Source organism: Podarcis tiliguerta (assembly GCF_965153285.1).
Source record: "Podarcis tiliguerta genome assembly, chromosome: 2".
Lineage (NCBI taxonomy): Eukaryota > Metazoa > Chordata > Lepidosauria > Squamata > Lacertidae > Podarcis > Podarcis tiliguerta.
The window spans coordinates 87,279,182-87,293,509 of record NC_139535.1 but is presented as its reverse complement, the minus strand read 5'-3'; the positions used below and the strand labels follow the sequence as shown (position 1 = coordinate 87,293,509).

Genomic DNA, 14,328 nt, shown 5'->3' with positions numbered 1-14,328 from the left:
TTTAGTTTGCATTTTGTTCAACATGTATTCACAGGATGTTGAAGTTCTCCCCACCGTTTCCTCACAGCAGAAAAAGAGTTCCATGCATATATATATATATATATATATATATATATATATATATTTTAAGGGAGGGAAGTTTCACAGAAAATTAATTTAAAATCAGTGTTAGGGGTCTGGCATATTTTTAGATTTCTAAAAGAAGATACACACGCAACACTCCTGAAAGAGAGGGGAATGACAGCTCCCTCTGCACCTATGTAGAATTTTGACTATGTTATGGCCTCAGACTGGCCAAGAGCTCCTCTTTTAAAAATGAACACACATAACTCTAGAAGGGCTTTCAGCATATGTATCTTTGTGAGCTACAAGAGCAATTCCTCTTTATAAATCCCCATCACTTCTCATTGAAACATGCACCCTTTGTCATGAATGAATTCATGTTCCATTAAAATTCCCTACAATCTCAACATATGGAGGCGAGGCGTAAAAGCACGTACACCAAAGTTCAAACACAGTGCAAGACATCCCTTCGTCATGCAACTCGGGCAACACAGAGATTCTTCTGCACTGGGCATCTATCCCTGAAGAGCATTCCTGGGCTGAAGGCAAGGCTACTAACAGTGTGTTTGTGTCACATCCCAGGGAACAGTCTCCCTTCAAGTTCACCATCCACCCTGCTACCACTGATATGTATTGGTACAGCCAGAACGCGATAAGGTGTGATAATCCCTTTGCCTTATCCAGCAGCAGCTTGCAGTAGAGTCTGAAATGTCAGGTCCTCGTCAAGGAACATCTCACCTGCTCTTTTACACAGAGAGCACCACTTTTGTCAAGAAGCCAACTCCTCAATCTTACATGATGTAGACAACTCACTAGGCCGCAAGAGACAAAATAAAACTGGCCATTCTTACTTTTATGACTTCTTGGCACAGCATGCCACTTGTCAGAATACCTCTACTACCATCCCAATGCAACAAGTGGCCACTATTACTTTTTAATTACGTTTATATCCCACTTTCCCTCCAAGGAGCTCAAGATGGCACCAATGGTTCTCCTTCTCCCCCTTCTTGTTCTCCTCACAACCACCCAATGAGTTATCTGAGGCTAAGGAGCAATGACTGGACCAGTCATCCAGTGGGCTTTGTGGCCAAGCAGAGATTTGGACCCAGTCTCCCTAGCCCAACACTCGAACCACTATTTCCCAAGATTCTAGTCCTCCAGAAGAAGTGAATGAGCTTCAGAAAGACTGCTCAGAACCTTCTGGGGTGTCATACTGCAGCTGGGGGAGGGAGCTGGGGTTGGAGAAAGAGGTAGAGGGAGAAGGAGCCTGTGTGGCAAGCTTTAACCATTACAGAAAAAGAGTGGGTGCAGAGAAAAATGGGTCTGACAATGCTATTCTTCAAAGGGCATATTTTCCATGAAAACTGCACAACTTCATACTGTATAGCAGCTTTCACTTCCTGCCCAGATTTAAAAAGCAGGCTGTTCCAGCAGTGGCAAGCAAATCAGAGCTGGTCAGATTTACAGGTAGCACATGACAATGCTTAGCCCAGAGCTAATAAAATAAGGTCACATTCATGTCAGAGCCTATATAATAAGGTCGCACTCATGCCAGCCTATGAATTACAGAGATAATCTCAAATAATCCCCCAGCACCAACAACCACATAATAAAAAAAATGTGTTTGACAAGAGCTCAGCTGCCAACTGCCAGAGGCAGTACAGGAACATAGGGGTCCTCCAGATATCCTTTCTATTGTGCATTTGTGATGGTTTGCGGTCTTGTCAGTATAGGGGAGGTTAGACGCAATCCCACTTCCAATACTGTTTGCACCTGCAAATGCTTTGGGGCGGACCTACTGATTTGTTTCCAATCAGTGCACATCCCAACAATTTCAACACAATCCCACAGCTCAACCTACACTTGTCACACCGGTGCAAAGCTGGCCAAAGTGCCGGAGCATTAAAAACAGTCCCAGCAGTGACCTATTGAACTCCCTCAAAGGGGCACCCAAACCACAAACTCCGAAGAGCCCAATCAGATTGCAGACATAGGCTGTTGTTGGATACCAAACCAGACCGGCAATCTGTTTAGTTTGGGGTTCCCCAAATTTGGGTCTCCAGCTGTTTTTGAACTACAATTCTCATAATCCCTGACCAGTGAGTCCTGCTAGCTAGGGATAGTGGGAGTTGTAGACCAACAATAGCTGGAGACCCAAGTTTGGGAAACCCTGATTTAGCTCAATATTGTCTACACTGGCTGGCAATGGCTCCAGTCATGACTGAAAATGCCAGGGACCTTTTGGACGGAAAGGGCAGGTGCTCTACCCACCAAGTTACTGGCCTTCATCATGGGCACTTTTCTCTAGTGGACTAGGCTTGGCTCTGCAGCCAACTTTTACTTTTCTACACATCCAATAAGCAAGAGGAGCAAGGCCAGTCCCTTTGGCTTCAGGCTGCACCTGAACTCCAGCCACAACAGCAGAAATCTAATATGTCAAAAGTATCCAATATCACACTTGTTTCCGGGCCACCTGCCAATGCTTCTGGTTTGACAATTATGTTTCCCTCGCACAACATGTGTTTTTCCCTATTCTTGCTGCGTGCCTCAGAACGGGACGGAATCAATAAAATTCAATGGCACGCTTTTGACCGGAGAAACACTTGTCGCTGTTGTTTACAGAGCAGTCCTATATGCATCCACTGAGAAGCCAATCCTATTGATTTCAATGGGTCTTACTCTCAGCTAAGCATGCACAGGACTGCCATCTTAAATCTGGCAGTTCTCTTAAACCAATACAGTACAAAAACCAGACAGAGACCAAGGCTCTCTTTGTCCCGCTCTTTGCAACGAAGAAGAAGCTGGTAGGCTTCAAGACACACAACCATTCATACCACAGCTCACACTGTGAGAAGATCTGTGCTGAACAGCTGCTCAGCAGCTGCAGTCTTAGAAGTTAGGCCAAGCCTGCAGCCAGAACTTTTGTGGCTTGGGAGCACATACATACTTCTTGGGGGGGGGGGGGGGTCACCGAGTACTTCTTCATGCAGTTTAACTATGGAACTCGCTACTGCAGAAGCTGTGGTGGCCGGCAAATTATATGGCTTTATCAAAGGATTCAACAAAGACTATCAGCAGCTGCTAGCCAGGATGACTGTGGTCTACCTAAACTGTTGGAGCGCTTTGAATACCAGTTTCTGGGAATTGCAGGTGGGCAGTGCTGCTGCGCTTAAGTCCTGCTTGCATGCACACCACAGACACCTGGTCCATAGCTGTCAACTTTTCCCTTTTCTTGCGAGGAATCCTATTCGGAATAAGGGAATTTCCCTTAAAAAAAGGAAAAAGTTGGCAGCTATGACCTGGTCTGCCCCTGTGAGAACAGGATGCTGGACTAGATGGGCCATTCACTTAATCCAGAAGGATTCTTCTTATGGACATACTGGGGGGGGGGGGGTGAACCCATGCAAAACAGCCTGAACTTTTCTAAGGATAGATTAACAGGTTTATATATTTGAAAAAGTTGATTGTACTGAATATTAATACAGTGGTACCTCGGGTTACAGATGCTTCAAGTTACAGATATTTCAGGTTACAGACTCTGCTAACCTAGAAATAGTACCTCAGGTTAAGAACTTTGCTTCAGGATGAGAACAGAAATTGTGTGGCGGTGGTGCGGGAGGCCCCATTAGTTAAAGTGGTACCCCAGGTTAAGAACAGTTTCAGGTTAAGAATGGACCTCCGGAACGAATTAAGTTCTTTTTTTTTTTTAAGAATAATTTTTTATTAACCGACCAATCAGATCAAATCAAACCAAATGACATAAATTCCAAATTACACAGCCGAATTTTAAATTTTTGTTGGGAGTACCCATATTTCAAGTTCCGAAGGGATCCAATCAACTTCTTGCTTCTTACTGCTGTTTTAATGTCCACAAATCTAACCTTATGATGTTCACAGTACTATCCAGTCCTTTCTTATTATTTTTCCACATCTCTTGTTGTTATTTTCATATATTTTTCCTTTCTCTTTGTGACCTCTGATAGTCTCCGCAAGCTGGTTAGAACTGTTTGTAATCCTGCGTGGATATATATTTTTTTATCCAGTAGCCATATCCAGACGTTTTCCATATAACATCACTTCCATACATCAAAACAGTCTTAGCGTCATTAATCTTCACCAATCTGCCTCCTTTCTCAAAACCTCTGAGGAGATTCACTAGGAATGCAGTCCGAAAACAAGTCTATTCTTCCTCCCGGCTATAAATCCATTGGCAAGATGGCGACTCCAAATTAATTGCTGTGCCATTCCCAAAAGCTTTTATTGCTTCTCGGTCTCCATAAAGCATACTTTTGGTTAAAGTTTATCTCCACACAGACCTTAATCATCCTGCTTGGGTCAGTTCAACCGACGGTTCTAATGAGGAGGGGTTCTTGTAAATCACATAGAAGGAAAGTAAAAAAGGTCCCCCCCCCATTCAGCCCCGTTGTCAACATACCCCGCCTTTGGTGTATCTTCATCGTAAAATATTCCTGTTTCTCCAGCCCGTCGTCTTCTTTCGCAGAGGTCACTTAAATTAGCAGACTTCACTCCCCTTCTTCACTTGAAATATGTGCATTTGCTTCTTTTGTAATTAATTATTCCAAATTGCTGCAACTAGTGCGCGATCAGAGACAGCGTCCAGGAGAGCCGAGGGCCCCACCCCCTTCTTTCTGCCTAGGGCCCTCACCCCCTTCTTTCGAATTAGGGGGTGATTTATGGGCACAGCAGGCAAGGGCAGTGTTCCCCATTTCCTTGGGGCAACAAGGGAGGCTGCCTACTCCCATAACAGCCTCTTAATTACCCCGTGTTGGTCGGAGAGATGGTACTGTCGGCCATCTTCCAATGCGCCCCCTAGTGCCCCCGAGGTTCTTAACCCGAGGTACCACTTTACAGTCAAACCTCAGCTGTCGAAGGTAATCCATTCTGGAAGACAGTTTGATTTCCGAAACGTTCGACAACCGAGACGCAGCTTCCGATTGGTTGCAAGAGCTTCCTGCACTCAAGCAGAAGCCGCGTCAGATGTTCGGGTTCTGAAAAACGTTCAGAAACTGGAGCATCTACTTCCAGGTTTTCGGCATTTGGGAGCCGAAACGTACGGTAACAGAGGCGTTCGGGAACCGAGGTTTAACTGTAAGATAAAAATATCACATTTTACCCACTGGCTGGAAGACCGGGAGGTGGGTGTGGGGGAGATGTAGGATATCAACTACAGTGGTACCTCAGGTTAAGTACTTAATTCGTTCCGGAGCTCCGTACCTAACCTGAAACTGTTCTTAAACTGAAGCACCACTTTAGCTAATGGGGCCTCCTGCTGCTGCCGCGCCGCTGGAGCACGATTTCTGTTCTCACCCTGAAGCAAAGTTCTTAACCTGAAGCACTATTTCTGGGTTAGCAGAGTCTGTAACCTGAAGCGTATGTAACCTGAAGTACCACTGTACTGCTTTTCCTTCTATTGCCACACAAGTAAACAGGCTGAATGCTTGCATTTTAAAAAAAAAAAATCCCTCAAAGTTCAAGAAAGGACCCTGAAATCTCCCTGAGGGGGCCAAGTCACCACAAATCCCTCTGGGGTACAGTATTAGTTCAAAGTTGTTATAAACCCAGAACAAGACCGCACATATCAACCATTAAACATGGAGGTGTTCTAAACTTTCCTAATAACAAAGCCTGCAGTCCTAAGATTACTTACCTGGGAATAAGTCCCATTGTATTCAGTAGGACTTGTTTCTGAGCAGACCATGGTTAGGTTTGCACTGGAAGGTGCCTTGATGTCTATTGGAGAATCTCAGTCATTATGAATCTACACCTCTCCTGTGTCCCTCCCTCCACCCAAGCCAACATCATTCACTTAGTGAGGCCTAAGAAGAAAAGTTGCACACTTCCAGGTCAGAACAGGAGCCTCTCCTTTTTCAGGCTTTCAGATGCTAGCAGTAGAAGCAGGTAGACATGGAAACCTGGGACTAAGTTAGCTCTGCACATGTAGGATGAATATGCTGCCGGTTGTGGTGGCGAGTTTCTCTTGGACAGGAAAAGGGGAAGCTTACTGGAAGCATGGCGGAAGAGAGGCCCAGAATTCTCTGAACACAGTCAAGTAGATTTATGTGCAAGTTTCATGTGAATTTTAGTCAGATGCATTTCAACTGCAATAACAGCTCTCAGAAAGAAATATAACTGAATATTTAACAGAAGCTTTTCAAATTCGGAATTCTCAGTACTTGTGCTTATTTAAGTTTTAGGTTTGGAGGAACCCTTAAAATACTAAATACAGTCATACCTCATGTTACATCCGCTTCATGTTATGTTCTTTCAGGATACGTCCCACAGCAACCCGGAAGTACCAGAAAGGGTTACTTCCGGATTTCACTGCTTGCGCATGCGCAGACACGCAAAATCACATCCCGCGCATGCACAGAAGCAGCAAATCGCAACCCGTGCATGCATAGACACAGGTTGCATTCTTTTCATGTTGTGAACAGGCCTCCGGAACGGATTCCGTTCGCAACCAGAGGTAGCACTGTACATTGTATATAAAATGGAAGCACATTCATAGTTTCTTCATAGCTACAGCACTTTACATCCTTCTACCACTAACCCAACAGTATACATAACCAGGAATAATGTACCAAAAAAAAGATTTTAGGAGAACCTTGCTGGGACATTTTTCTCCATTATGGAGCAACATGCCTTCCTTTGCTCTCCATCCCCCACCAAAGCTAGTTTCACTTCTAGAAACAGAATACAGTTGTCACTGCCCCCCACCTGCAATGTTTGGGGGGGGGTCAGGTTACACTTTGGATAGTTTGCTTCCAGATATGAGACCAGCCATACATTATGGAAAAGCCATTACAGACGTTTCCGCTGTAATTATTCACACTCTTCTAAGCCGAGAGAGGAAGCAAACAAAGAGCACTTCCCCCAAAACGCATCTGAACATACCATACCCTCTGTACCACTTGCTTACAAAGTTCGCAGGATTCTTCCACCAGCCGCTGAACACAATTTAAAAACACAGCTGTGTAGGGGGAAAGTTCCTGGTCTGACAGGAGAATGTCAGCGAACACCCACCCTTTGGAAAGCAAGAAGGCAGATGCAAGAGCCTGCCGGGGATTCAGGGTGGGAGTCCAGCAGCTGTTGCCTGGCTCTGGGAAGAAGAAGAGGAAAAAGAAAGAGGGCAACCACATCCAAAACTTCCATTAGTACATGTTGTTCACAGAATCGCAAGGCTGTGAAACAGTTGGCAAGGCTAAGCAAGCACCAAGGCAATTTCCCGCATTTTTGACTCCTAACAGAATGGCCCGTAGAAGACATCTTTGCCATGCCTGCTTTGCAGCTCGAAGCTGAAGCAGAGTTAGAAACTCAAGATATACAGTGGTACCTCAGGTTAAGTACTTAATTCGTTCTGGAGGTCTGTACTTAACCTGAAACTGTTCTTAACCTGAAGCACCACTTTAGCTAATGGGGCCTCCAGCTGCTGCTGGAGCACGATTTCTGTTCTCAACCTGAAGCAAAGTTCTTAACCTGAAGCACTATTTCTGGGTTAGCGGAGTCTGTAACTTGAAGCGTATGTAACCTGAAGCGTATGTAACCCAAGGCACCACTGTATACGCTAGGTGCCAAACATCACACAAGAATGCATATTGTAATAAGCAAACACCAGACTTCTGCCCCCACTCTGCTCATGCATTTTTCTGAAAGAAAAACATCCACGGATATCTTATGCTCTATTTTTTTAGATGCATATTCTTCCAGGGCAGGCACAGTTTGTGTTGAAACTGGTCTACTGACGAGCCAGTCTTAGAAACTTTAAGCTGGTGTAGATTCCCCCTCATCTCCTAAGAAATTTCCTGCTGTCTGCTTTTCTACTGTTAAGACGCAGATTTGATCATCAGATAGGCATTGTTTCCTTGTCAAGAACGTAGACCCGAATCCACAGATGTCCACAGCCTTGCTCGAAATGGGCATTTTGTCTCTGCCTGCTCCCAGGATATTCAGCTTGCACAATGACAGGTCTGTGCGGAGTCAGCTTCCTGTCACTAACAAGATGAGGCTGCCAGCACAGTGCCTGACTTCCCAGGAAGGGAGGCGTTTTTGCGCTGACAGACTTTCAGAAAAGCTGCAAAAACCAGTTAGGAAAGCAACATTGCAACACACATTAAACGGGTAGAGTTCTATTGCACGATCAAGATTGGTTCTATCATGCTGGGTGTCTGGCAAACTGGGCTCTCCCTATGGTCATCTCCTCATTTGTTTCAGCTCCTGTCCACTTTGCTGGGACCACAGACTCTGGCCAGATTGGAAAAGATGGCATACCTGACTGAGTGCTGAAGGAAACACAGCAACTTATCTTTGAAGCCCACTTATCAGACTGTGTTTAGCTGGGGACCTTTTCATTCTAAAAAAATCTTTTGAGTTGTTTCACTAGTCAGTGTTTTGTGAAGTTTTAATGCTAAGGTGTAGTGGTTAGGAGCGGTAGACTTGTAATCTGATGAACCAGGTTCGCGTCCCCACTCGTCCTCTGCTGGGTGACCTTGGGTTAGACACACTTCTTTGAAGTCTCTCAGCCTCACTCACCTCAGAGTGTTTGTTGTGGGGGAGGAAGGGAAAGGAGAACGTTAGCCACTTTGAGACTCCTTCGGGTAGTGATAAAGTGGGATATAAAATCCAAACTCCTCCTCCTCTTCTTCTTTTATTGTATTTTTAATATTTTGTTGGCTGGGGAAACCCAGCCAGATGGGCTGGGTACAAATAAACTACTACTACTACTACTACTACTACTACTACTACTATTATTATTATTAAAATGTGGCATTAATGGTAGTGTTCACTGGGGCTGTCTTGCTACTTTATTGTTTTGATTCTGTTTCAATATGAAAGGTTTAATTTTGCTCATTTTTGAAATGTGTGAGCACAATCAAAGCATGGGAGGGGGGGGGGAAGAACCATGAATGGCAATCTTACCCAACTATGGGCCCTCCAGATGTTCCAATACAATTGCTATAATCTCTGATTATTGGCCATGCTGGCTGGAACTGATGGGAGATAGAGTCATCGGGGGCAGGGAGGAACTGGAGCCTGACTGATCATGTCCTGAGCATTCTAGAGAAAGGGTGGGACAAAAATGTAATACATTTTTGTTTTTGTTTTAATAACAAAAACAAGGATATGTGAATTTTTGGAGAGTTTTCTATATTTGCTCCTTTTTATGCATGTATGAAGAACAGCAGGAAATACTACACAAAACAGGAATCTTGTCAGCTTCATTCTTTCTTTGAGCTTTTGTGCACAAGATACTGATCTCATCTGAGCAAACAGGAAAATGGAGGAATCATTTGGCACCACAAGGAAGTTTTTTTTCATTGGCCTTCTCCGAGCTAAAAGGTATTCACATCATTTATAGGTAACATGCAAACACTACAGAGTAACTTAGGACATTTATCTGAAAACAGTGGCAAACCTTGCCACTATCCTAATGAGATCCAAAAGCCTTTAAGACACAGGTGGTGAACATCTGTGGTCTTCCAGATGTTGCTGGACTATAACTTCCCTTGTCCCTGAACATATGCTAGGGCTGATGGAGGTTCTCTACCCCTGCTTTAAGATATAAGTGTTGCATTGTCTTCCCTCTTTGGTAAATACCCTACACACAACTTCTTCCTCAATGCAATCACATAGAATGGGAAAACAGAGAACTAGCTGGCATGTTCATATGTTTTTAATACAAAGTGGGAGGTTAGACTTTGCAAGAAAAGGGGGGTCATGGTTTGCTCTTCCTACGGTATGTGTGAAACAGAAAAAGTTATTTAAACCCTCTCTAATAACTCAGAATCAGTAGGCAAGAAAAACACTGCAGAATAAAAAAAGGACATTTTTGTGGCACACTGAGCACATCTTTCATACAGTAAACCAGGATCCACTTTGTCAGATGTAACAATTCTGCAGAATGTTGTTTGGGCCATTTAAAAATTAATATGGCAAACAGACCAATGATGTCTAAGTTACAAGGGAAAATTAAAAGGGGAGTGGTTTTCTAAAAATTAAGTAAAAGCATTACAGTATTATTCCCAGAACGCTCAAGACAAATGAGATCTCAAAGACAAGATGACTTTTCTACCAGTTTCACAACATGCCCAAGTAAACCGAAAGCAACAGTTTCCTCCACAGCTCTGGAAAAAACAGAAAGGGCTTGGCTGATGAGTAGGTCAAAGCCTTGCCAAGCAGAAGCACTTATGATTCAGCATCATTTAATAGCCTAATATTAATTGCTCATTATAAGTTTCTGTTTAAATGGAACCCAATAGAAGCCTTTTGGTCATTAAGCAGTGGGTGTAAGCCACAAGCCTTATAATCAATGGAATTCACAGACAGCCCTCATCAAAAGTGCTGTTTGACCAAATGGAAGAAACCACTGTAGCTGCTATACACAGCTTAGGCCCTGAATCACTACTTTTAGTAAGAGCTCATGGAAGCCACTGTTCTGCACTCTCCCCAGTCCTCATTCTTAGAGTCATTTCTCAATTTTTTTTTTGAGAGCTAAGGACCATTTTGTATGCGAGAGTTAGCAGGTAGTAAACATTTATAGAGAACTTTAAAATTGTTCATATCACTTTTGAACAGCATTCTCTCAATCTTGCCAACAATCCAGTATTTTTTATTTACAGTGATACCTCAGGTTACATACGCTTCAGGTTACACACTCCACTAAGCCAGAAATAGTGCTTCAGGTTAAGAACTTTGCTTCAGGATAAGAACAGAAATCGGGCTCCAGTGGTGCGGCGGCAGCAGGAGGCCCCATTAGCTAAAGCGGTGCTTCAGGTTAAGAACAGTTTCAGGTTAAGAATGGACCTCTGGAACAAATTAAGTACTTAACCCGAGGTACCACTGTATTGCATTTCTATACCACCTTTTTCTCCAAGGAGCTCAAGATAGCGTACAGAGTTTCTCCCCTCCTAATTTAATCCCCACACAACAACCCTGTGAGGCAAGTTAGGCTGACTGGCTGAAGGTCATCCAGTGAGCTTCATGACTGGATAGATGTTTGAACCCTGGTCTCCCGCAAGGCCTAGCCCAGTGTTTCCCAAACTTGGGTCTCCAGCTTTTTTGGGACTACAATTCCCATCACCCCTGAACACTGGTCCTGCTAGCTAGAGATGATGGGAGTTGTAGTCCAAAAACAGCTGGAAGACCCAAGTTTGGGAAACACTGGCCTAGTTCAACACATCGAATCATGAACATTCAGGACTTACATCTCCAGAGTAAATACAGTCTATCCATCTAGGTTTCAGCTTCTACTAGGCACATCCCAGGCAAATGATCTGTTAAACACACACATACACAAAACAGCAAGGCAGAGTTCCTGGCCAGATGGCAGGAAGGGAGTTTTCCGCTGCATCACAACCCACACTTTACTGCTATGAGTTCATTTTCCAGGCACTGTAGAATGCGAAAGCCATAATATCAAATCAGATGTAGTCATCTCACCAAGTTTCATTTAGTGATCTCGGGCATGACTCTCTCATCACACAAAAATGAACATTTACAGCCTTACAGCATCTCAGTACAAGATACTTCAGCAACAAGACGTTACAGCAGCATCTTCATAATCTATTTTAGGTTAATACTGGTTTTTACTGCTGAAGATCAATGGTTCAAAGGCAGATTTTATTTAAGTTCACTGGCCTTGTCCAAAGACTAAGAAATATTATTAGGTGACATTGAAGATCAATGATCATATGGCAGGAAAGACTCTAGTAAGCGCTTTCTTAGGATATTTAAGTGAAACTGCAATAAACAACAAGGATAAATGGTGTATTTTGGAACTCACACTTGCACCATTTGCCAAACTGCAGTTTCTGCTTTCAATAACACATTTAGGAAATTCCCTGTAAGAGTTCTTGAAGCCCCCATTAAAAAGCTGTTAAAAACCCCAAGTCTACAAGCTCACATAAAGGAAGATGTAAACAACACAAGTAATTTAACAAGCTAAAGTAGATGTATCTCTAATCTTTGTAACTCGGGCTGATATTCCAGCTGTGGCCATTCCTGAAGTGCTACATGTATTGCTAACCTCAAGGCTTGATTACTGTACTGTAATGTGCTTCATGTGGAGCTGCCCTTGTACCGGGTCTAGAAGCTGCAGCTAGTGCAGAATGCAGCAGCCAAGCTATTCACAGGAACAAGAAGTACAGTGGGCAGGATTCAGTGCCTTGTTAGTGGAAAACTCAGATTTCTACAATTTCTTCAGGACAGGAGGTTGCTAACCTTTTTGGACCAGGGGACCCATTTTCAATTTTGAGAGACTGTGAGGGTACAAGTCACAAAATAAGCTCAGATTGTGGGGCACCAGTGAAAGCCAGTACAGTGGTACATCTAGTTACGAACTTAATTCGTTCCGGAGGTCCGTTCTTAACCTGAAACTGTTCTTAAGTAGAGGCGTGCTTTCGCTAATGGGGCCTCTTGCTGCTGCTGGCACACGATTTCCGTTCTCATCCTGGGGCAAAGTTCTCAACTCGAGGTAACTCTTTCAGGTTAGCGGAGTATGTAACCTGAAGTGTTTGTAACCTGAGGCGTTTGTAACTTGAGGTACCACTGTATTTGCAGACACTGGGCTGGTGATACCTGTTTTAGAAAAGAAGACAGTATTATACCACCTGAAAGGCAAGAGCAATTTTTTGCGATAACCTTCCAAGGACCAGAGTCCACTTCAAATGCATGAAGCATAATTCTAACTTGTCAGGCATGTGTGATACACATACACCCACAGTTGGGTGGGATGGGAACAGAGAGGAATGAGGTCAAACCATATGCTAAAAGATCAGATATAATTATGTATAAGAAAATTAATTGCAGTGACCATTGACAAGGCAGTGTTTGCAGTAACACATAAAGTCTTGGCACTGACAACAGTGGTATGCAGCATGATAAACATCTGTAATCTTCAAGCAGCAGATAACAGAACTCATGAGTTGTAATTCATAGTCATTCCACCCTAGTGCAAAAACACACAGTCACCACAAAGCGAGATATGCCTAACCCCAACTGGGTACGGTTTAGAATGCACCATCATTACAGAGGTATTACTTGTGATATCAGCCTAATGTACTAAGTTGTGCAATATTTGCGATAGCATTATAACGTCTAACCACTAGATATAATGGATGCAGATTTGTGCCAACATAAAGAATGCCAATATAAAGGAAGCAAATTTGCACACTCATTTCTCTACCATGACTGCCCTTTTCCACAAAAGACTTTCCCATGAGTTTGTAAATAATGCATCTGACAATCATGGCTACACATCTTCAGCCACATACATACCATACATATAAAGCACATTATCCCCAACCCCAAGAATCCTGGGAACTGTAGTTAGTGGGAGCTGTAGCTCTGTATGTGGGGTAAACTATAATTCCCAGGATTCTTTGAGTATCTACTTTAAATGGATGCTTCAATGACTCAACCTATACTTCGCAGTGCAATAGCACCAACCCACTCTACTTAATAGGCTGTAATCCTATGCAGTTATCTGGCACTGGATGCAGCAGATAAGTGGTCAAATGTTTTTCTTGTACACTGAGAATGTGGGGGGGGGGGAGAGCACCCCTGATTAGCACAGCCCTCTGCAATGCCATGTAAAACATTAAGAAGAAAGGGTCCTATGCACAAAGGGCTCTGCCATGCAATGGGAAACACTGGCTAATCAAGGCCCCCAATTGCAAGGAAAGGACCATGCATACAATTGGATGTGTCCATGACCTTCTCATGAGTATACAACTTTGGGATTTTTGATGGGCCATGAGACTCTAATTTCAGGGTCATAGGTTTGAGCCCCATATTGGGGAAAAGATCCCTGCACTGCAGACTTTTTAAAAAGTCTGTACATGAAAAAACTAATCTTCTGCAGGTAAGTAAATGCTATTTCTATTTATCTCTATCTTAGTTCTGGCCTTTTGAATTGCTGCTTTTGCTGGAATCGGTAGCTCCTTGTGTTATGCATCTTATGATGTGGACCCTAGTTCACAGAAACTTGCTTCATAAAAAGTTGCAATCATAAGCACACCTATCTGGGAATAAGCCCCACCGCAGTCAATAGTGTTTATTTCTGAGGAGGCATGCCTAGGATTGTAGAAGCAATGAGCCTTTAAAGCACCACAAGACTCTGCTAGGATTGCCTTGCTGTTCTCCCCCCTCCAAAATTAGGCCACAGACCTTTTTGCTGTGTCTGCTGCAATGGACTAACATAGTTACCGCTTGCGTTTTATCATGATGGTGGCCTAACGTATGTTGTGC

The 14,328-nt window shown here is 43.5% G+C and overlaps 1 protein-coding gene and 1 long non-coding RNA gene across 3 annotated transcripts in view; one reads left to right on the top strand and one right to left on the bottom strand.

The window, feature by feature from the left end:
* Positions 1-14,328, top strand: part of LOC310672578 — a 194,691-nt gene that overhangs the window by 18,299 nt on the left and 162,064 nt on the right. The gene's annotated exons all lie outside the window — the stretch shown is intronic.
* Positions 1-14,328, bottom strand: part of RHBDF2 (rhomboid 5 homolog 2) — a 58,811-nt gene that overhangs the window by 43,065 nt on the left and 1,418 nt on the right. Inside the window, exon 1 of one of the 2 annotated variants that reach the window (XM_083429874.1) lies at positions 5,732-5,750. The exons of the other annotated variant lie outside the window; for it this stretch is intronic. The gene's annotated coding sequence lies outside the window, so the exon portion shown is untranslated. Of the gene's footprint in view, positions 1-5,731; positions 5,751-14,328 lie in introns of those variants that run through there. 2 annotated transcript variants of the gene reach the window in all.